Genomic DNA, 23,075 nt, shown 5'->3' with positions numbered 1-23,075 from the left:
TCAAGCCTCTGGGGGCCGCACATTCAGAGTAGAGGACGTGGGGGCTGGGTGCATGTGGTCTTCCAGGCTTGCGACGGGCCAGTGGGGGAGTCAGTAACCTGCCCTTACATAGACCGCTCTCGAAGAGCCGCCCCCACTTTACTCAGCCTGTGGAGGTTGGGGTAAGTGCACCTGTGCCCTGCGGTGGATCCAGGGTTTGATTCTTGTCTCCGCAGATGTTCCTCACGGCACACGTGGGGGTTAAGCCCTGGAATGTAACCTTTAACTACGCAACCTGGAACTTCCTGGAGAAAGGAAATTTAGGGTTAGGAAATTTACTCAGAGACCCTTGGGTGAGCAATCTTACCTAAACACTGCATTTGTCAATATATTTTTTGTTTTTCTTCCTGTTCCTTCCTTGAGCTTGCTTTCCTTTGTTTAGTTCAGCGGAACTGTCCTCTGTTTGCTACATGGGATGCTGCTTGCGTTAAGAATCAGTTATAAAGCTAATTAGATTTTTAAATTTACTCATTTGAAATTTCTTTTAACACCTCCCTGTAATAGAGGACAGATGAAGTAGAGAAGAAACAGAAGTTTAATAACGCGGATTCCTCGTATACACATGGGAGAAACCGAGGGAAATTGAGGAATTCCCTGAAATGGTTAAAGCCACCACCTTACATGCTATTATGGGCTAGAGATGAAGATACTGGTGGGAGCAGGAGTCATCAGGCAGCCAGAGTAAACAGGGTATGATTGTAAGGTTCCTTTCCCGTGGATAAAAGTTTCTAACAATTTAGAGTCTTGCCTTTCTTCCTAGTACAAATGGAGATTTCCTTTTAAATGTAAATGTTTCTCACCAAAGCACAACATCTGTTCAGTTTTCAGAGGTTCTGTTGTGTTTGTTGTCCCTTAGAGTTAATCATGCCTATTAACCTTAAAAATAAAAGTGCCATTTATTACCAGAAAAAGATGGATTTTTGGGGGTAGAAAATTACAACTGGGTACCGCAAAACCACAGGTGAATCTTGAGAACTAGCAAGAGGAGGCTCTTTTATAGAGGAGGCGGGGTTGGGAGGGGCTGTTGTAAACTAAAAACCCTTTGGAGTAAACTGGGGCGGGGGGGCGGGGACTGGAAGAATACTGGCTTTTCATTGGCTGGGCGCTTACCGGTTCTCATTGGCTGGGCCCTGACCGGCTCTCATTGCTGGACGCTGACGGGCTCTCATTGGCTGGGCGCTTATCGGTTCTCATTGGCTGGGCCCTGACGGGCTCTCATTGGCTGGGCCGTGGCAGGGGAGGAAGAAGCCTTCTTTCCTCCTGGGATCGTGAAGTGTACCCAGCTGCGAGGTATCTCTTCTCCTGTCGGTGGGGGTTAGAGTGGCTCCTTCCAAACCTTGGGACTTAACATTTGAGTCAGGTTTCCCGATATCTTCACGGGCTCAAACAATGCTGGTGCCAGAGGTCGGTGCTCACTCCTGTGCAGTAGGCTCTGCACGCTCCTGGACAGGACCCGCCGGCAAGGTGCCGCCGAGTCCTCAGCTTCACGGAGACTGGCGGCTGTGGGAGGGCAAAGTGAGTAACGTGGAGCGGAGGCTTGTGTCGTGAATAGTAAGGAGGGGTCGTCGTCAGAGGACCCAGTGGAGGAAAGGCCTGAGGTGGAAACCTGTCTTTGTAGTTACTTTCGTGTACGGCGGGACCTGTGTGTTCCGCAGGCTGTGGCTCGCTTTCCCAGCAGTATTGAATGAGGAGGCTGTCCTGTGTGGGGTGCTCGTGGCTCCCGTGCAAAGTAATTGAACATATGTGCTTGTGTTTATTTCATTCTGCTACACTGGTCCTTGTGCCTGTTTGAATCTCAACACTTTCAAGACTGTTTTGTTTACCATAGCTTTGCAAAGCCTTATTCTTTCTCAAGGTGGGTTTGGCTGTTCAAGGCCCTTTCTGGTTTCATAGACGCTTCAGGATTGTTTATGTTGTTTTGTGAAAAATGCCCTTGGAATTTTGTTCGTGATTACATTGAATCTGTGGAATGCTTTGGGCTGAGTGAACAATTTGACAATATTTTACAATCTACAAGTATGAAATATCCTTCCATTTACTGGTCTCTTCTTCAATTTCTTTATCAGCATCCTACAGTTTAGATGTTACAGGATTTTCACATGTTGGTTAAATATTTTCCTAGATATTTTATTATTTTTTGATGAAATTGTTAGTGGTACTATTTTCTTCCTTGTGATGGTTTGTTATGAATATGTAGGGAATGAGACTGTCATGCTCCTTCAAGGTCCTACTTGGTGGACTAACAATCAAATTGACATGAGACAGAGTAACAGGAGAAAATAAAATTTAATTTTGTACATTTGGGGAATCCAGAGAGACATGGAAACTACAAAGACACTCAGGCAAAATGAGGTATATATATCATCCTGAACTAAGGATAAGGGGCTAGAGGTCAGGAACCTCAAAGGGAAGGATTACACTTCACAAGAAAAAGAAAGAGTAAATGTTTGGTAGACAGATGTTTTGATGTCTTCTCAGACACAGTGAGAAACAGAAGACTTTGTTCAAACAGTCCTTGAGAGGTTCCTCCCGTTCTGTCATAATTTAGTTGTCTGTGCTGATAGCACTCTTCCTGGAGCCAGGCCTCTGGGAATGGAACTCTTCGACCCAACAGGGGTTATGGTTAGAGCCTAGGGGCTTGGCAGGTCCAATCAGCTGTATTTGTGGTGACCTTCCTGGGGGGCTGAGTTGAGGGTGTGGGTTAAGGTGACTGGCAGGCTCAGGGTTTGTGGTCAGGGGGCCCCTCAAAGTGGGGGTTTGCTGGGATGGGCTCAGGTGGGTCTTCAGATTTCTCCTGCTCTGAATCCTTTCTGGAGTTCCAAATGGCACAGTTTCCTTCTGTGGGGCAGGCTGAGTCCCCGGTCTGGCTCAGGTGTCCCCAATCCTTGGGGTTTGGAACCAGGCTTCGGGGATGGACTTCTCAGAACTCCACCTAGGGTTAGGGTTAGGCCCCAGGAGCCTGGCAGGTCCATTCTGCTGGCTGTGCAGTGAGCTCCCCAGTGGGCTGAGTTGAGGGTGTGGGTTAGGGTGAGTGTCAGGCTTAGGGTTTGTGGCCAGGGCGCCGCTGAAAGTGAGTGTTCACTGGGATGAGCTCAGGTGGGCCTTTAGATTTCTCCTGCTCTTAATTCTTTCTGGAGTCCCAAATGGCATGATTTCCTTCTGTGTGGCAGGCTGAGTCCTCTGGTATTGCTCAGGTGTCCCCAGTCCCTGGGGCTTTGGAGCCAGGCCTCTGGGGTTGCATCTCTCATAACCCAACCTAGGGTTAAGGTTAGGGCCTAGGGGCATGGCAGGTCCATTCTGCCAGCTGCGCTGCAAGCTACCTGGAAGGTTGAGTTGAGGGCATGGGTTAGGGTGAGTGTCAGGCTCAGGGTATGTGCCCAGGGGGCCGCTGAAAGTGGGGGTTCACTGGTGTGGGCTCAGGGGGGCTTTCAGATTTCTCCTGTCCTAAATTCTTTCTGGAGTCATAAATGGTACAGTTCTCTGGCCTTGTGTTGTGAGCAATGGTTTTGCCCTTTGTGGTGTGTCTTCCAGGTTTCCGCATTTCCCTGATTTCTGTGTAGGTCACAGGTGGAAGCAGCTGTGTCCTGTCTGGGGTCAGGCTGTGGTGTCCCAGCAGGAACAGGGGCATCGGCCGCGAGATTGTACCCATAATTCCTAAAGGAGCCTCTATGATTACATCTGATCTGTAATCCATCGGGGATTTCAATATCAAATAAGGGAAACGCTATGTCAAATACACACAGAACAAAATGAGTCCTCTTTGGAAATAGGTGGGCAGATACAAAGGCACCTATTGTATGATTCCACTTACAGAAACATCCAGAACAGGTAAAGGAACAGAGATATAAAGCAGCTTAGGTGTTCTCAGGGTCTGGGCTGGGGGAGAAATGGACAGGGTTGGTTTCTGGTTCAGGGACTCCTTTGGGGAAGGAATATTCTGCAGCCGTGTTCTCTGGTGTGGTGGCACAGCGTCGGGAATATATTTAATGTGCATGACATATTCTATTGAAAACAAGTAATTTTATTTAAAATAAATAAACAGTATACAGAACATGAAAAGATAAAATAGCAGTCAATATGTACCAGAGAGAAAGAACATAAGGGGAGGGGATGAAACATTCTGGCGGGACATCAGGTTCGGGTGAAGGAACTAGGGGTAATTGTACAAGGAGCTCTCCCTGCAGGGCTGTGGGCTCTGGATATGGCTCTGGGAGCCCTGCAGGAGCAGGGGAAGGGGCAGGGAAGCAGGGACAGATGCAAGAGCAGGGACAGGGGCAGGAGCAAGGGGAGGGACAGGGTCAGCAGCAGTGGCAGCTGCAGGATCCAGGGCAGGAGCTGGGTCAGGAGCAAGAACAGGAGCACAGGCAGGGGAAGGGGAAAGGGGTAGCGGCTCAGGCAGGGGAAGGAGCAGGAACAGGGGCAGGCGTTGGGTCAGGAGCAAGAACAGGAGCATAGGCAGGGGCAGAGCCAGGGGCAGGGGCAGGGGAAGTGGGATCAACAGGGGTAGGAGCAGGGATGGGGGCAGGAGCAAGGGCAGGTGTTGGGGCAGGGGCAAGAACAGGAGCACAGGCAGGGGCAGGGGAAGGGGCAGGAACAGGAGCACAGGCAGGTGCAGAGGAAGGGGCAGCGGCTCTGGCAGGAGAAGGGGCAGGATCCAGGGTGGGAGCTGGGGCAGGAGCTAGGGCAGGGATAAGAACAGGAGCATAGGCAAGGGCAGGGGAAGGGGGAGCGGCAGGGGCAGGAACAGGAACAGCAGTAGTGGCAGGGGCAGGAGTAGGCTCTCCGTGGGCAGGTTCTCCAGCAGGCTCTTCCTGGACAGCTTCAGGCTGTCCGTGGGCAGGTGCCAGGTCACCTGCTGGCTCCTGGTCTCCTGCTGAAGTCGCTGCAGGCACCACCCCTCCCTCTGGAGCTGCCCATGAACTTGGAGCCGGCTCTAGTTCCTCAGATGGTGGAGCAGCTGTGAGAGGAGAAAAGCTCACCCATGTGCCTGCCTCTCCGTGGCCTTTGCAGAGACAGAGCACAGCCCAGGGGCGCCCAGAGAAGCCGCAGCCAGGAAGGAACCCTCATTGGGGCATCTCCCCAACTGCAGTCCACCCACTGGGTGCTCTGAGCCCAGTCCTTGCTCCTGGACCCACACCAGCCTCTGGGGGCTCCTCCGTGTGGGGCCAGCACTGACCCATCCCCACACACCACACACACCCAGCCCCAGCCTTCAGAGCACAGCCCAGGGGCGCCCAGAGAAGCCGCAGCCAGGAAGGAACCCTCATTGGGGCATCTCCCCAACTGCAGTCCACCCACTGGGTGCTCTGAGCCCAGTCCTTGCTCCTGGACCCACACCAGCCTCTGGGGGCTCCTCCGTGTGGGGCCAGCACTGACCCATCCCCACACACCACACACACCCAGCCCCAGCCTTCTCACCCTCGGGCTCGGCCTCCGTGGGCTCTGGCTCATGGACCACAGTCCAGTGAAAGACCACCAGGGACAGTGGCCTGGGTGGTGTCAAAGGCCATCCCGGGTAGTCCCCAGTCCCTGCTTCTGGAGACCACTGTGAGGTGACTCCTTCTGCCAGGGACATGGAGCAGGTGTCTGCCAGCCTCCTCTCAATCTCATCTGCGGCCTTCTGCAAAGACAGGGACAGGTAGCCGGCCCAGAAGCATCATATCCCTGCCCAGCCATCCCCACTGTCCGCCTGCCCAGGCCCCTGCTGCTCCCAGATCAGACACAGACCTGTGCATGTACAGCCCTGCACCTGGGATGCAGTGACCCATCCCTGCAGGGCTTGGCATAAACCTTGGGCAGAAGGGTGCAGCCCCCGCACACCCCGTCCCACACAGCCAGCCTTGACCTGGGGTGTGAACATGACCTGCCCACTGGACATTGACCCCTCATCAGCCTGCTCCTGCTCGGAGTGGCCACACCCTATATGACCCCTCTTTCCACACACAGACACACACACACACACACACACACACACACACACACACACACACACACACACGGAGGGGACCTGGGGCTGCACAGTCAGATCAGAGCGTGTGGGGCTGGGCTGGCCAGCTCTGGGCCTCCTGGTGTCACCTTTCTGTCCTTCTGGCCAAATGGCCAGAGGTGTCGGGGAGCCCTGACACGACATCCCCAGCGAGGGGAAGTGTTTGCAGGGCACGCTTTCCTCTGCCTGCAGCCTCTGGACTTGGGGATGCAACACGCAAACATGTTCTTCGTTCGAGGATCTCCAACGAAATGAGCTGGGCAGGGGGCTGGCTCTGGAATATGGGTGCCTGGTTCCCTGGGTTCCAAATTCTGTTGGGCTCTGTTGTCAGGGAAGTGAGGTCACCACTGCCTGGGGTCCCCTTGCCAGACTTCCTCCTCACACAAGAGCCCCCTGAGGGCCCCCCTCCCCCAGCTGCTCAGTGCTCACCCTCCCCCCCCATGGCCCGTCCATACAGTGACACCCACACAGTCCACCCACAGCCCCCGGGAGGCCTGGGTGCAGCTGGTGTCCCCGCTGTGAGGACGCAGAGCTGGGTTCAGACCGGGCTTCTGCTCGTGACCAGGGCCGTGACCCTGGACAGACCCTGTGCCTCTCAGGGACTCCCCAGGCTTCCCATCTGCACAGTGGAGTGTTCTGGCTTCTACTTCTAGGGACACCATCAGGGGTAGGACCTCTACATACATTCCGTACCTGCTATCACAGGAGGCTGGGGCACGCACTTGGCAATGTGAGGATGAGCCAGGGGCTGGGCGGGAACACAGCTCAGAGGGGCTGGGTCTGCTCTGGGGTCCAGGCAAAGCCACCCCCCTCCTGCCTGTGTCCCAGTCCCCATGGGAAGGTTGCAATGAATGGATTCTGACCTTGTCCTCTCGCAACACAGACTTCCAGGGGCTCCCATAAGGTTGAGGCTCAGGTCCCCGGGCCTCGTCTGTGCCCATGTGCGGGGCAGTCTCCACAATGGTTCCCGGGCATTCCCGAATCCTGGTCGCACATCCCAGTGGATTCCCCTTCCCTCCAGGATGGAAGACCTGTGTCTTCCTTCTGCTCTAAGGAAGAGAATGGAGGAAAAAGTCTGTGACTTCTCCTGTGTTCAGTCTCTGTCTCTGTCTCTGAGTGTCTCACAGGAGCAGGATCTGAGGGCTCCGGGGGCGATGTGAGAAACCTCAGAAGTCTCCCTCGTCCCTGTTTCCCTCTCCTGTCCTGGTGCTCAGTTCCTTCCTCAGGCCTCCTCACCATGCCCAGAGCACTGACTCGAACCTCTTCCAAATGGGAACCCTGAGGCCGCACCAAGGAGGGTCCTGACCTTGGTCCCCCGACCAGTGGTCCAGTGCTCTGCCACATTCTGCATACCCAGGTCCTCAGCCCCCAAAGCCCCCAGGCTGCCCTCTGCTCAGAAGGACCTCGAGGGAGTACAAAGCATTTTCCCAGGACTGGGAGCACAGTGGGTCAGGGACGGAGATCCAAGGCCAGCAGGCTCTTCTACAAGCCTGTGGGACCCTAGGGACAGCCCGTCTCTACAGCCCAACTGACAGTAGAGTAAGCTGAGGCCTTTTGTGCTGTAGCCCCCTCTGCACTGGGGGGGGGTGTCTCTTCCTACTTCCAGGTGCCCAGGTTGGTGATGGACACTGGACCCCAGACCCTGTCCTCTCCCAGTGCCCTGGCAACCCTCCTGGGCCCCTTGGGGACCCCCTGATCATCAGCCTGACCTGTCTCCCCTCCCTATGCTATGGGTCTGGGGTATGGCCAGGAGTCCTGATGCTCCTGCCCCATGGCCCAGCTGTCTCTGACCTCTTTCTTCTTTCCCCCTTGTCACCCACCTCGCTCCCAGGGTGTCCTCCCCTTTGACCCCCAGCTGGGCAGTCAGAGTGTGTGTGTGTGTGTGTGTGTGTGTGTGTGTGTGTGTGTCTGCGCACACAGGTACACATGCTTCTACCTGCCTGGGGATGCCCAGGGTCATGGCCCTGCATGGGACGGAGTGGGGAGCTATCCCCAAGGATCTGAGGGGCTCTCACCCCCAAAGCAAACCTCATGGAAGGGTTGATGCTGGCCTAGGACTGGAGAGCAGCCCTGCTTCTGGACTCTGCACCCCTCATTTGTCTTGGGCCAGTCCCTGCCTCTCTGGACCCCAGGTTCCCAACTGTCCCTGAGGGTTGGACACATGACCGCTCCCCCAAGGTAGGTGGAGGACAAGTGCACCAGGCACACAGGCCTCCCCACTGAGAGGGTTAGGTGTTCACAGAGGACCTGCACACAGCACATGTATCATGACCCAGCCCTGTGACGGACGTGCACGAGACCCGTGGCTCCACCCCGCGGTCCCTCACCACCGCCAAGTGCTCTGTGGCCCCAAAATCCGCTAAGCCCCAGAACCATGCCCACCCCAGCCAGCAAACCTCAGGGTGCAAGGCCAGGTGGGTTGGACATCTGGGGACACAAAGGTCACTGAATACCCCCCCCCCCAGCTGGCCTGGAATACAGACTCCCTACCAGGGTCTAGCTAAGTGCATAGCTGGGCCAGGGGACCTGGAGACAGCAATGGAGGCTGACTCAGGGCAGGGAGAAGATTGGTCTGTCCATTCCCCTTCTCCTCTCCTCATTCTGCCTCATCTTCCTGGCAGGACCTGGGACAGAGGTTCAGCCTGACCCTGGCTGCAGCCCTGGCCAGAGTCGGGGGTGGGAAAGAGGCCAGGGAGGAGGGGCCCACCACCAGGATGCCCAAGTGTGAGGGTGTTGTTGATGTAATGAGGGACCCCATGGGCATTGAGGGATTTCAGCTGTTTTTGGACATGAGCAGGGCCCCCAGGACTGAGCCCCTGCCCCATCCTGACCCCCCACGAGGCCCCGCATCCTCCCCAGCCCAGTCCTGGACGGCAGCCAGTCCTCTCTCCAGCCCCAGGAAATCCAGCTACTCAGGGGCTGCAAAATCTTTACAAGCTGGAGCCCGAGCAGCCCTGTGGGGCCTGGTTCTGGGCCCTGGAGCCCCACGGTGAGGAGAGGTGAGGCCAGGCAGGAGTGGGGAGAGGGCAGAGTGGATTCTCCTTGAGGACCATGGCTCCCTGGTCAGCACAGACCCTGTTGCATGCTGGCCCCTAGGGCACCCAGATTCCAGCTCCCGGGCAGGCTCTGGGAGGGAGACCAGAGTGTGGCTCCTGCTAGCTCAGACATGTCACTCTGTCCTGTAGCTACCGCCTGTCCCGCCAGCTGGACTCCCCCTCTTAGTCGACCAGCAACACCTTCAGAGCCAAGAAGAACAGGCCATCATCAAACTCAGGGGCAAGTGAGTGGCTGGGCAGGCAAGGGAGGGCTCACTCTGGGCTCAGGGAGTCTCTGGCTGGGCTAGCGGGGGCTTGGGAGGGCTGGCCTTCCAGCTTCTCTGCTTAGTTTTTTTGATTGTTTCCTTGGCTGTGCAGAAGCTTTTAATCTTGATGAAGTCCCATAAGTTCATTTTATCTTTTGTTTCTCTTGCCTTTGGGGATGTGTCATGAAAAAGGTTGCTTTGGCCGATGTCGTAGAGGTTGCAGCTTATGTTCTCCTCTAGAATTTTGATGGATTCCTGTCTCACATCGAGGTCTTTCATCCATTTGGAGTTTATTTTTGTGTATGGTGTGAGAGAGTGGTCAAATTTCATTCTTTTGCATGTAGCTGTCCAATTTTCCCAGCACCATTTATTGAAGAGACTGTCTTTTTTCCACCGGATGTTTTTTCCTGCTTTATCAAATATTAGTTGCCCAAAGAGCCGAGGGTCCATTTCTGGGTTCTCTATTCTGTTCCTTGGGCAGACCACACTTCTGACATGAGGTCCATGGGTGACTCTTCTTCAGGAGTGGGGACTCAGTGGGAGCCCTGGGAGTACGAGGAAGACTTTCCCTGGGGTCCCCCAAGGCCACATAAGAGGGGAGGAGGCTGTCCCCATGCCCAGACAGCCCTTCCCCAGCACCCACTTACCTAGTGGGGAGGGGCAGGTGTCCTTGCTGCACACAGTAAATCTGGACTTGAAGAGTACATGGAAATTCTGCTTTGGTTAGAACCTGAGCATTGGGGTTTGGTTCTTTCACTTCCTGGGCTGACAAGACACACACACTTTCTAGGATTCCTCCTCGAATGAAGAGCTTTTGCAGGGTCCCAGGGGTCCTGGACCTGGGGAGGGGAGAGGGGCATGTCCTCCCAAAGACAGGATGGTTTCGGGTCATGATCCTGGGCCAGGGCCAGAGACAGCCTCTCACTGCTCCGGACTCTAAGGCTGAGGGGACCTTTCGCAGGCACAATGATGCCCACTGAACACAGGGACTTCAGAAAGGACAGACACCTGAACCAGGTCCTGCCCCAGGACAGTGGCTGCCTTCCCCAGCTCCGGAGGAAGAGGGACATCCTCTGTTTCTGTGGGCAGGAGTCCTCTGTCCCACTAGCAGGCACTGGACGGTTTCTAGTCTGCCTCTGGAAATGCACCAGCACTGAGTGGGCCAATCACTGTCCACACACGAATGTGGACAACGTGCTAAGAAACTGCCAGAGGTGATCCTGTGCAAATGGCCTGTGGGCTGGTGGGGCTGGAGGCTTCAGTGATCTGCAGGGGCTATGGGCCTCCTTTCCCTGGATGGGAACCCTCCTGGAGTCTTGTCTCCGCCCTCGGGGTTCCCTCTTGCTGGCTTCAGGACCGAGGGAGAGACTGTGGTGTGGATGGGAAGGCTCCCCCGCCAGCCTCCTTCCTTCCACACACATCACTGCTCCCCAAGAAGCAGGAGGGCACGTGCTGTGATGAACACTGGGTATTATACATAACTAACGAATCATTGAACACTGCATCAAAAACTATATACTATACACTGGCTAACTGCACATAATAAAAAAATGAAAATAGAATCATACAGAATGTACTTTTAAAAAATTGTAAGAAATCATAACATTAATTTTGCCATTTTAAACATTTTCAGTATAAAGTTCAGTAGTGTTAAGTATATTTACACTGCTGTGAACACACCTCCAGAACGTTTCGTCTTGCAAATCTGAAATTCTGTACTCATTCGTATTTTTTTATATTTTATTTAAATTCAATTAGCCAACATAGAGTGCATCATTAGTTTTTGATGTAGTGTTCAATGACTCATTAGTTGCATGCTCATCAGATCAGCATCTTTATTTTTCTAATTTAAATTTTAGTTAACATACTGTGCAATATTGGTTTCTGGGGTGCAATTCTGTGATTCATCACTTAATAGGACACCCAGTGCTTACACAGTAAGTGCCCTCCTTAATCCCCATCACCGACTAGCCCCTCCCCACCCCCTCTCTCCAGGGACCATCAGTTTGTTCTCTATCATGAAGATTCTCTCATGGTTTGTTTCTTTCTCTCTCTTTTTTTCTTTTCCCTGTTCCCACATGTTCATCTATTTTCTTTCTTAAATTCCACATATGAGTGGGATCATATGGTATTTGTCTTTCTCTGACGGGCCTTTGAATGTCTGCACCCATTAAATCACAGCTTCCCCCTTTTCCCCCTTCCCTGAATCTCCTGGTTACTACCAGTCTAGCTTCTATTTCTGGAAATATGGCTACTTCGGAGAGCTTCCAGCTGTGGATTCCTACAGTATTTGTCTTTTTGTGAGGGCTTATTTCACGGAGCCTCGTGTCCTCAAGGTTCATGCATGTGGTAGCAGGTGTCAGGATTTCCTTCCTCGGTAAGACTCAATGATATTTCATTGACGGATGTCTAAACATTTGGTTTATCCATTTACCCATTGGTGGACATTTGAGTTGCTTCTACCATTCCAGTAGCCATCAGAATGAAGGTAGATGATATCTCTGTGGTTTTGGTTTAGATTTCTCTGCTTATTAATCATATTGAGCATATTTTCTTATGCTTGTCAATTAGATATGTCAATTCAAGTCCTTTGTCCATTTTTTTAAATCAAGTCATTTGTTTTGTTATTGTGCTGTGCAAGTTCTTTATTTATTCTGAATATTAACTCATCATCAGGTATATGATTTGCAAATGTTTTCTCCCATTCTGTAGGTTGTTTTTTCACCTGTTGTGTCCTGTGATTCACAATAGTTTTTTACTTTGATGTAGTCCTATTTGCCTTTTATTGTTGTTGTTGCTGTGGATTTGTGTTCTAGCTAAGAAATCATTGTCCTATCCAGTGTCATGAAGCTTTTCCCCTATGTTTTCTTATGGGAGATGGACAGTTGTAGGACTTTCATTGAGGTGTTTGATTCATTTTTTAGTCATTTCTGTAAGAGGTGAAATGGAAGGGTCCATCTTTGTTCTTTTACATGGGGATATCCAGTTTCTCAGCACAATTTTTTTTACATTTAATTTAATTTTATTTAAATCCAACTAATTAACATAAATAATATATTATTATTTTCAGAGGTAGAGGTCAGTGATTCATCAGATGTGTATAACACCCAGTGCTCATTACATCATGTGCCCTCCTTAATGCCCATCACCCATTACTTCATCTACCCCTCCCTTCAGCAACTTTCAGTTTGTTTCCTATGATTAAGAGTCTCTTATGGTTTGTCTCCATCTCTGATTTTGTCTTGTTTTCTTTTTCCCTCCCTTCCTCAATGATCCTCTGTTTTGTTTCTTAAATTCCATATATGAGTGAAATCATATGATAATTGTCTTCCTCTGATTGACTTATTTCACTTGGCATAATCCCCTCCAGTTCCAACCATGTCGATGCAAATGGTAGTATTCATCCTTTCTTATGGCTGAGTAATATTCCATTGTATAGATGAACCACATCTTCTTTATCCATTCATCTGTTGAAGGGCATCTCGGCCCCTTCTACAGTTTGGCTATTGTGGACATTGCTGCTATGAACATTGGGGTGCATGTGCCCCTTCTTTTCACTACATCTGTATCTTTGGGATAAATACCTGGTAGTGCAATTGCTGGGTCATAGGGTAGCTCTATTTTTAACTTCTCGAGTAACCTCCGCACTGTTTTCCAGAGTGGCTATACCAGCTTGCATTCCTACCTTGCGTACCAGTGTAGGAGGAGGGTTCCTGTTTCTCCACATCCTCTCCAACATTTGCTCTTCCCTGTCTTGTTTATTTTGGCCATTCTAACTGGTGCGAGGTGGTATCTCATGTGGTTGTGATTTGTATTTCCCTGACGGCTAGTGATGTTGAACATTTTTTAATGTGTCTGTTAGCCATTTGTATGTCTTCTTTGGAGAAGTGTCTGTGTATGTCTTCTGTCCAATTTTTTTTTCTTTACAGATTTATTTATTTGAGAGAGAGAGAGAGAAGGGGCAGAGGGAGGGGAGAGAATCCTCAAGAAGACTCCTCGCTTGATTGTGGAGGCTGTCACAGGGTGGGGGTCAATCTCAGGAACCTGAGATCATGACCTCAGTGGAAATCAAGAGTTGGGCACCTGACCGATTGAGCCACCCAGGCACCCCACGAATAGATTTTTAAGTAATCTCTACACCCACATGGGGCTGGAAAACCTTGAGATTAAGAGTCACAGGCTCTACTGACTGAGCCAGCTGAGCGCTCTTAGGAAGCATGAATTAAGATGAATAGATCGGGCATGGAGCTCTGCTATGAGTTTGTCACCGGCACGATATAAGACACCTTTAGTATTTTATTGCTTTGTGCTCAAGGGTTTCTCTCTCAGGACTTAGGCATTCTGGGACAACTTGGGGCATGCGGAAATTAATACTGCCATCCTGCTGTCCTGCACTATGCTGTAACTGAATCCAGAACATCCCAGCATGGGCCATGGTATCTTCCTTCTAATTTTGTAGTGTGCCTGTAACAAAAATATATACACGACAGAGAAGACATGAAGACCTATCATAGGTTTGTGTTGATTTGATTACAAGAGGATTCACCCAAACCCCTATTTTGGTGTCTTTTTTGTTTGAGGCCACCAAGCTTTTCCACTCTAAGCATTATGTCTTAATAAAAGTCAGGAGGGATGAGAGGCTGAGGCTGACCTCTTTGACAATGGCGTGGATTATTTTTTAACACCTTTCTCCTCTTTTAGACAAAATTATTTTCCACAGTAATTGTGAAATGAAACGATTCCATTTCATGCCTACTCTTACTAAACAAAAATAGTACCACTTGGAATCTGCCCTCCTTTTCACTGTTTTAAATTTTAAACACAAATAAATAGTCCAAGTAGACAGAGGTAAAATAACTCAATTTACGTCTTTTGTCTTTACATCCTCAGTGCTGTCATTGCTTCCTTTGAATCTCCTGTTTAGACGCAGAGATAAGTAGTTTGCCCATGAAGGGGCCTTATAATTGGAAAGGGGCACACTTGGCTGAGTCAGGAGTTGAGGGGCCTGCTGTATTACTGGAATTTCCAGAATTGAAATTATCTGTAGAATATGATGTTTCTTAAAAACAAGTTATAAAAAATGCTAATTTGCTAATATCTATGTTGAAAGCCAATGGTAACCATAGCATTTGTTTAGATTTAGAACTTAGACCAACAAAATATTTTTTCTGGAAAGGAATATTTTATCACTGATGTTTAGAGTTGCTGGTTGAGTGATTAATAAAGAGAAGTTGGCTTTTGGTTGATCACTTTTTAATTTAATTTAATTTAATTTAATTTAATTTGTTTTTGATGTAGTGTTCAATGGTTCATTAGTTGCGTATAACACCCAGTGCTCATCCCAAGATGTGCCCTCCTTAATACCCATCACCCGGTTACCCCATCTCCCCATCCCCTCCCTTCTGTAATCCTCAGTTTGTTTCCCAGAGTCCAGAGTCTCTCATGGTTTGTATCCTTCTTCTGTCCCTTTCTTGACTGGATTATTTGTTCTTTGTGTGTTGAGTTTGATAAGTTCTTTATAGATCTTGGATACTAGCCCTTTGTCTGTTTTGTCATTTGCAAATATCTTCTCCCATTCCATGGGTTGCCTCTTAGTTTTGTTGACTGTTTCCTTTACCAAGCAGAAGCTTTTTGTCTTGATGAAGTCCCAAGAGTTCATTTTTGCTTTTGTATCCCTTGCCTTAAGAGACGTGTGTTGCAAGAAGTTGCTGCAACTGATGTCGAAGAGGTTACTGCCTGTGCTCTCTAGGATTTTGATGGATTCCTGTCTCACATTTAGATCTTTCATCCATTTTGAGTTTATCTTTGCGTATGGTGTAAGAGAATGGTCCAGTTTCATTCTTCTGCATGTGGCTGCCCAATTTTCCCAGCACCATTTATTGAAGAGACTGTCTTTCTTCCATTGGATATTCTTTCCTGCTTTGTCAAAGATTAGTTTGACCATAGAGTTAAGGGTCCATTTCTGGCTTCTCTATTCTGTTCCATTGATCTATGTGTCTGTTTTTGTGCTAGTACCGTACTGTCTTGATACTCACAGCTTTGTAATGTAGCTTGAAGTCAGGCATTGTGATGCCTCCAGCTTTGGTTTTCTTTTTCAACATTCCCCTGGAGATTCAGGGTCTTTTCTGATTCCATACAAATCTTAGGATTGGTTGTTCCAGCTCTGTGAAAAATGTTGATGGTATTTTGATAGGGATTGCATTGAATGTGTAGATTGCTCTGGGCAGCATAGACATTTTAACAATGTTTATTCTTCCAATCTATGAGCATGGAATGTTTTTCCATCTCTTTGTGTTCTGTAGTTTCTAGAGTACAGATCCTTTACCTCTTTGGCTAGGTTTATTCCTAGGTATCCTATGATTTTTGTTGTTGTTGTAAATGGAATTGATTCCCTAATTTCTCTTTCTTCAGTCTCATTGTTAGTGTATAGAAATGCAACTGATTTCTGTGCATTGATTTTGTATCCCGCCACATTACTGAATTCCTGTATGAGTTCTAGCAATTTTGGGGTGGAGTCTTTTGGGTTTTCTGCATAAAGTATCATGTCATCTGTGAAGAGAGAGACGTGACTTCTTCTTTGCCAATTCCAATGCCTTTTATTTCTTATTGTTATCTTATTGCTGAGGCTAGGACTTCTAGTACGATGTTGAACAATAGTGGTGAGAGTGGGCACCCCTGTCATGTTCCTGACCTTATGGGAAAAGCTCTCAGTTTTTCCCCATTGAGAATGATATTTGCTGTGGGTCTTTCAGAGATGGATTTTATGATGTTGAGGTGTGTTCTCTCTATCCCTATACTTTGAAGAGTTTTAATCAAGAAAGGATGCTGCATTTTGTCAAATGCTTTTCTGCATTAATTGAGAGGATCATATGGTTCTTTTTTTTTATTAATGTGCTCTATCACGTTGATTGATTTGTGAATGTTGAACCACCTTGCATCCCAGGAATAAATCCCACCTGGTCGTGGTGAATAATTCTTTTAATGTATTATTGGATCCTGTTGGCTAGGATCTTGTTGAGAATTTTGGCATCCATTTCATCAAGGATATTGGTCTGTAATTCTCCTTTTTGATGGGGTCTTTGCCTGGTTTTGGGATAAAGGTAATGCTGCCTCATAGACCAAGTTTGGAAGTTTTCCTTCTGTTTCTATTTTTTGAAACAGCTTCAGGAGAATAGGTATTAATTCTTCTGTAAATGTTTGGTAGAATTCCCCTGGGAAGCTATCTGTCCCTGGACTCTTTTTTGGGGGGCGGGGGTTGGTTACCGCTTCAAATTTCCTTGCTGGTTATTGGTCTGTTAAGATTTTCTATCTCTTCCTGTTTCAGTCTTGTTGGTTTTTAAGTTTCCAGGAATGCACCCATTTCTTCCAGATTGCCTAATTTGTTGGCATATAGTTGCTAATAATACATTCTAACAATTGTCTGTATTTCCTTGGTATTGTTTGTGATCTCTCCCCTTTCATTCATGATTTTATTAATTTGGGTCCTTGCCCTTTCTTTTGGATAAGTCGGGCCAGAGGTTTATCGATCTTATTAATTCTTTCAAAGAACCAGCTTCTAGTTTCGTTGATCTGTTCCACTGTTCTTCTGGTTTATATTCCATTGATTTCTGCTCTGATATTTATTATTTCTCTTCTCCTGCTTGGTTTAGACTATATTTGCTGTTCTTTCTCCAGGTCCTTTAGGTATATGGTTAGCTTGTGTATTGGGGATTTTTCTACTTTTTTGAGAGTATTGCTATATACTTCCCTCTTAGGACCGCCTTTGCTGTATCCCATAGGTTTTGAACTGATGTGTTTTCATCCTCTTTAGTTTGCATGAATTGTTTAAGTTCTTTAATGTCCTGGTTGCCCCATTCATTCTTTAGCAGGATGCTCTTTAACCTCCAAGTGCTCGAGTTTCTTCCAAATTTCTTCTTGTGTTTGAGTTCCAGTTTCAAAGCATTGTGGTCTGAAAGTATGCAGAGAATAATCTCAATCTTTTGGTATCGGTTGAGACCTGATTCGTGACCCAGTATCTGATCTATTCTGGAGAAAGTTCCATGTGCATTCGAGAAGAATGAGTATTCTGTTGATTTAGGATGGAATGTTCTGTATATATCTGTGAAGTCCATCTGGTCCAGTGCGTCATTCAAAGCCCTTGTTTCTTTGTTGATCTTCTGTGTAGATGATCTGTTCAGCTGTGAGAGGGGTGTTGAAGTCTCCTACTACCCGTGTATGGTTATCAATATGTTTCTTTACTTTGGTATTAATTGGTTTATATAATTGGCTGCTCCCATGTCCAGGGCATAGATATTTACCCCTTTGTTAGATCATCTTGTTGGATAGACCCTTTATGATATAATGTCCATCTTCATTCCTTACTACAGTATTTGGTTTAAAATCTAATTTGTCTGATAGGATTGTTACTCCAGCTTTCTTTTGAGGTCCATTAGCATGATAAATTGTGCTTCACCCCCTCACTTTCAATCTAGAAGTGTCTTTAGGTGTAAAATGAGTCTGTTATAGACAGCATATGGATGGGTCTTGCTTTTTTATCCAACCTGATACCCTGTGTCTTTTGGTTTAAGCATTTAGCCCATTTGCATTCAGAGTAACTATCGAAAGATATTAATTTAATGCCATTGTATTGCCCATAAAGTCCTTGTTTCTGTAGATTGTCTCTGTTACTTTCTGGTCTATATTACTCTTGGGGTATCTCTTCGCTTACAGAATCCCCCTTAAAATTCCTTGCAGGTCTGGTTTGGTGGTCACATAATCTTTCAGTTTCTGTCTGTCCTGGAGGCTCTTTATCTCTCCTTCCATTCTGAATGACAGCCTTGCTGGATATACTATTCTTGGCTGCATGTTCTTCTCATTTAGTACCCTGAATATACCTTGCCAGCCCTCTCTTGCCTGACGGGTTTCTGTGGATAGGTCTGATGTTATTCTGATGTTCCTCCCTCCACACATAAGGATCCTCCTCTCCCTAGCTGCTCTCAGGACAGCTTCTTTGGCTGTAAGATTTGCAAGAAATTCTTGTAGCCTTTCTTCATGGGCTATTAGTTGTCGTTCTCTCTTTTCCTCAACTTCCTTCCTTCCCATCAGTCTGTCCTCTAGATCACTTACTCTCTCTTTTGCCTCATTGACACTAGCTCGTAGTGTTTTTAAGTTCAGCCTGATTAGATCTCATTTCCACCCTTAGAGATTCTGTATTGTCATTTATGCTCTTTTCAAGCTTAGCTATTAACTTTATAATTGCTATCCTGAATGCTTTCTCTGACATCTTGTATCCATATCCATTAGCTCTGTGGCAGAGAACATTGCCTCTGGTTCTTTCCTTTGTTGTGAATTCTTCCTTTTAGTCATTCTGCCCAGGGAAGGATGGGTGAGCGAATGAACAGAGTCCAAAATATCATCCACAACCCAAGCAGAATGCACCCTAGAAAAAAATCTGAATTGGTTGGAAGCCACCACAGAAAAGCAAACAGCCAAAGTGAAAGAAAACTATAAAAAAAAGGTGGAGGAGGAGAGACTATAATCTCACTGGGTGGACAAAGCAGGGTGATCCACTTGTTCCTGATTGAATTTTGGTCTCTGTGTTAGAAGACACTACATCCCAAAATTGCAAAGAAAGCAAAACATATATATAATTGAATAGAGTGAAAAAAGAACTAGAACGAAGCATATATCTATAAAATATAGATGTGAAATAATAAAAGTTAGAAAGGGACTTAAAAACATAAGTTGGCAAAATAAGAATATAATCGAAATGGGGAAAAGGTAAAAAAAAAAAAAAGAAGAACACATGGAAAATTTTAGACTGAAGGATAAACGAGTTGTGAAGAAGCACCTGGACCTCAATATAATATTTTCCCCTGGTGCTGGAGTTTTACAGTGTTGTGGAATCCATAAGCTTGTCTTTCACCTGTTCATCCAGTCCACCTTCTGGGGGAGGGGCCTGCTGTGCTGCTTTTTGGGTGTCTTTGCCTGGGCGGAGTTGCCCCACCCTTGTCACGTGGATGGGCTGAAGGTGAGCTGGTTGTGTGTGTGGATTTTGTTCCCTGGAAGCTTTCCACCATTTTCTGAGTGCCAGGGCAAAAATGGCTGTGTCTGGATCTCTGGCCCAGAGCCACAAGATCATTGTTCCCCCCCCCTTCAATAAACCCTCCAGGTGAAAGGGTCTCCACTTCTATGTGCACCAAAGTTTGCAGACTCCCATGGTTTGTGTCCACTGCAGTCTTCCCTGGGGGAGTCCCAGGGACCATCACTGCACTTTGTGTCTTTGGAACTGTGAGTGGTTGTGGGCTCATGTGCGCACCTTGCTCCGCAGCTGTTTTGCCCCTCCCAGAGGATGGTAAACAGCCCACAAGTTCCAGTCCTTTTCAGAGTGGTCAGGCAGAGAGTGGTCTCCCTACTGGCCCATCTTGCAGTTTATGGTGACCAGAGCTTAGCGTCCCTTCTGGACTCACTGACCATAACCAGTTCCTTTGCTCCACTTCTTGGGCATTGTATTGGTTCAGGCACCCCTGTTCTTTCTGTATCTTCTGGGATCCTGAGACTACAATGGCCCACCTAGAATTCTGTCCTTTTCATCCCCTGAGCCCCTTTCAGAAAGGGATATTTCTCACCAGAGCAGATATCTAAGGGTTCTGATTTGTGCTCTGTTGTTATATCATTTAATGGTAGCCAGCTTATGGAGCCTCCCTTCCCCTTCTGTTTATCTTCCAATATCTCCCACAGATTCATGCCTGTGCACATCCTACCTTGCAAAAAAACACAGTGGTTTTTCTGCTTGTAGAGATCCAGACATATTTTCTTACATCTCAGGCTGATTTTGTGGGTATTCAGTATGATTTGATCGATATCAAGCTAAAGTCAAGTGACCAGATGAAACGAGGTCCCCTTCTCTTCAGCCATCCTGCCTCCCTCTTTACTGTTATGTTTAGAGTCCCTTTTACCATGTGAGGTCACAGTCATTGAATTTTTGTGTTAGGATGTGCACACTTTGGGAGACCATTATTCTGCTACCACATGTCTAATTTTCTTTATTTATGCCTTCTCTCACAGCTGTGCCCTGAGAGACATGCACAAAGAGAAGAGGTCGTCTGTTTGGGCCACCAGGTTCTGAGAATCCAAACGAGAGACCACTTGACCTGTGTTGTTGGTACAAGAGCCCCACTATTAGTCATCTACCTTCTATTCCTTTTCAGACCTCGTATTCTAAATGGCCTTATCTGACTTGTCTCTTCTCATTTAGAGTCCATCAGGCTACAGATGGTCCTGTCTATGCAGCCACAAATGGAGACAGCCCCTACTGAACCGACTTCTACCGAGGACCTTTGGACAGACCTCTGGGGATGAAACCCTGACTACGATTCTTCAACAACGCCCCCGACCAGCAGGAGCAGTTAGACTAGTCATGGCCCCCTTTCCCTACCGGCAGTTAGGGTCACTTCTTCAGAGGGGGGGAAGTTAGGAGTTAGTTGGACAGTTGGGTAGTCAGGGTCAGGGTCCCCAACAAGAAAATATGGAGTCAGGACAGTTAAAATAAAATAGCACTGACATCCTGTTCTGCAGCTTAGACAGGACAACACGGACATTCTGCTCTGCAGCCTTTGCAGGAATGACTTCTGCAAAACATCCCAAAATAAGACTATTAACCACAAAAGCATTTGTCAATATCATGGACAAGGGACAGTTAAGATCTAAGCCCCCAGATGTTAGGGGAAAAAAAAAGACCATCAGCAAGTGGACATGAACCTACTAGGGAGACAGATATGTGACCAAAGCCCTGATTGGCACAACTCAGCACACCCTGCTTAAGAAAGTTCCACAAAAAGAGCTTATAAAAACCCCTAAACGTAGAAACTCCGGGTGCAACCCACTTGGGTCCCCTCCCTCTCTGGGAGCTTTGTACTCTTGCTCAATAAACTTTGCTTTGATGCCCACCACCCTTCGTCTGGTCTACCTCTTCATTCTTGGAAGCAGCATGACCAAGAACCCGGGCACTGAGGGGACACAAATCCTGTAACACCACGATGGTGAACATTCAACATCATGAAGGGATCTGTAGATTTATCAGAGATTGCAGGTTTAAATATGGACTAGACAATCATTTGGCAGTGCTGTTATTTCACTTAACAAGCTTTCACTGAGGACCTAAGCTGGACTGTCTACTAAGACTATGTAAAACCAATGTACTGGGTTTTTTCCACGCGCAGACACATAAATGACAGTGATGTGATGTATAATACGATATTCATTAGACATATTCATATCTGTGTGTGACCAAGGAATCTAAATAAATGTATTTCTTGAGAAAAAAAAAGAATAATAAAAAAGTGAAGGGTCAATGTATTGACACCCTTGTTAAGGAACCTGGATAGAACCTCAGATGGCCTCTATCCAACTCCGTATCTTTCTCTTCCCTTTGATGGTGACTTTGTTATAATCTGCGTTTTGATATCATTTTTAGTTGTGACTATAATTTTTTAAAAGATTTTATTTATTCATTTGACAAAGAGAGACAGCTAGTGAGAGAGGGAACACAAGCAGGGGGCGTGGGAGAGGAAGAGGCAGGCCCACGGCGGAGGAGCCTGATGTGGGGCTCGATCCCATAACACCGGGATCACACCCTGAGCTGAAGGCAGACGCTTAATGACTGAGCCACCCAGGCGCCCCGTGACTATAATTTTTGACTAACTCTAGCCTTATCACCCATATGTGAGTTCATAAACAACCGTTTGTTTGACTTATGTTTGAACTTACGTAGGGAGATCTAGTCCTTCGTAACTTGCATCATTTCCTCAGCACTTCCGTGTGAGAAATATTGTTTCAGTGTAAGGCGACAGCAGGGCACGTGGCCCGGGGTGCAAAGTGTTAATAGCAAGTCATTCCCTCCCTCTTCAGGACACCCAGAGTCCAGTGTCTTTGCCAGTTCTCCCTGTAACTCTCAGGATGTAATCTAACTGGTATGGGAATAACTGAGAAAATTCAAATGGAAGAAGGTGTGTAGCAGGAAGTAGGTGATCTCTTCAGGCTAAATATGATAAATGAAGCTGGAACTTACCGATCTATGAGAAACGGCTACAACCACCCAACAACTTCCTTCCATTTTTCTGTGGTGATGATTTTAACTATTCCGGTAAAGACAAAACCATTTGGAACTTAAATGCAAAGGCTAGTTGACTTTAAGTAAACCATGTATGTTTTATTAAAAAGAGATAACTTTTTTAAATTGAGCACATCGTTAAAACTGTGGATATAATCTGAGGAGTGTTTTAGAGGATTTGAGATTTTTGTCACCCTTCACCACATTAGAAGTTTGGTAGAATTTGGTTGTCCTCCTCTATATTCATACTAAAGATGAGAATGTGCCTAATTATTAGCTCCATGACCCCATAGCAGTTGGTTGTGGATGAAATTAAAGTAAGAATTTATTAAGTCAACTGGGTGGTGTAGTTGGTTAAGTATCCCACTCCTGGTTTCACCTCAGGTCATGATCTCAGGGTCGTGAGATGGAGCCCTGCTTAGGTCTGGGTGCTCAGTGCAGCTTGAGATTCTCCCTCCCTCTTCCTGCCCCTCCTGCTTGTGCTCTCTCTCTGTCTCTCTCTTTCTCAAATAAATAAATAAATCTTTTTAAAAAATAAGAATTTATTCACATACTTACATTTAAAAATAAGGAACTGATTGCACTCTTACTTGTCTATATGTAAATATTTGTGCACTTGTGAGGACAAAATCTTAAGTGTTCTGTAAAACCTCTGGGTC

The 23,075-nt window shown here is 47.4% G+C and overlaps 1 long non-coding RNA gene across 2 annotated transcripts; it reads left to right on the top strand.

Moving 5' to 3' along the window:
- The first annotated feature begins 1,275 nt into the window (after nucleotides 1-1,275).
- LOC103658678 lies at nucleotides 1,276-21,769 on the top strand. Of its 2 annotated transcripts, none has more exons than XR_567249.2 (3): nucleotides 1,276-1,329; nucleotides 20,373-20,469; nucleotides 20,563-21,769. It is a non-coding gene; the product is annotated as an uncharacterized LOC103658678 (long non-coding RNA). The 2 variants fall into 2 exon arrangements; XR_005833110.1 differs by lacking the exon at nucleotides 1,276-1,329 and adding an exon at nucleotides 9,029-9,305.
- The last annotated feature ends 1,306 nt before the right edge of the window (nucleotides 21,770-23,075 follow it).

The sequence above is a fragment of the Ursus maritimus genome, unplaced genomic scaffold (genome assembly GCF_017311325.1).
Source record: "Ursus maritimus isolate PB19 unplaced genomic scaffold, ASM1731132v1 scaffold_7, whole genome shotgun sequence".
Lineage (NCBI taxonomy): Eukaryota > Metazoa > Chordata > Mammalia > Carnivora > Ursidae > Ursus > Ursus maritimus.
This window is presented reverse-complemented; position numbering and strand designations above follow the sequence as displayed.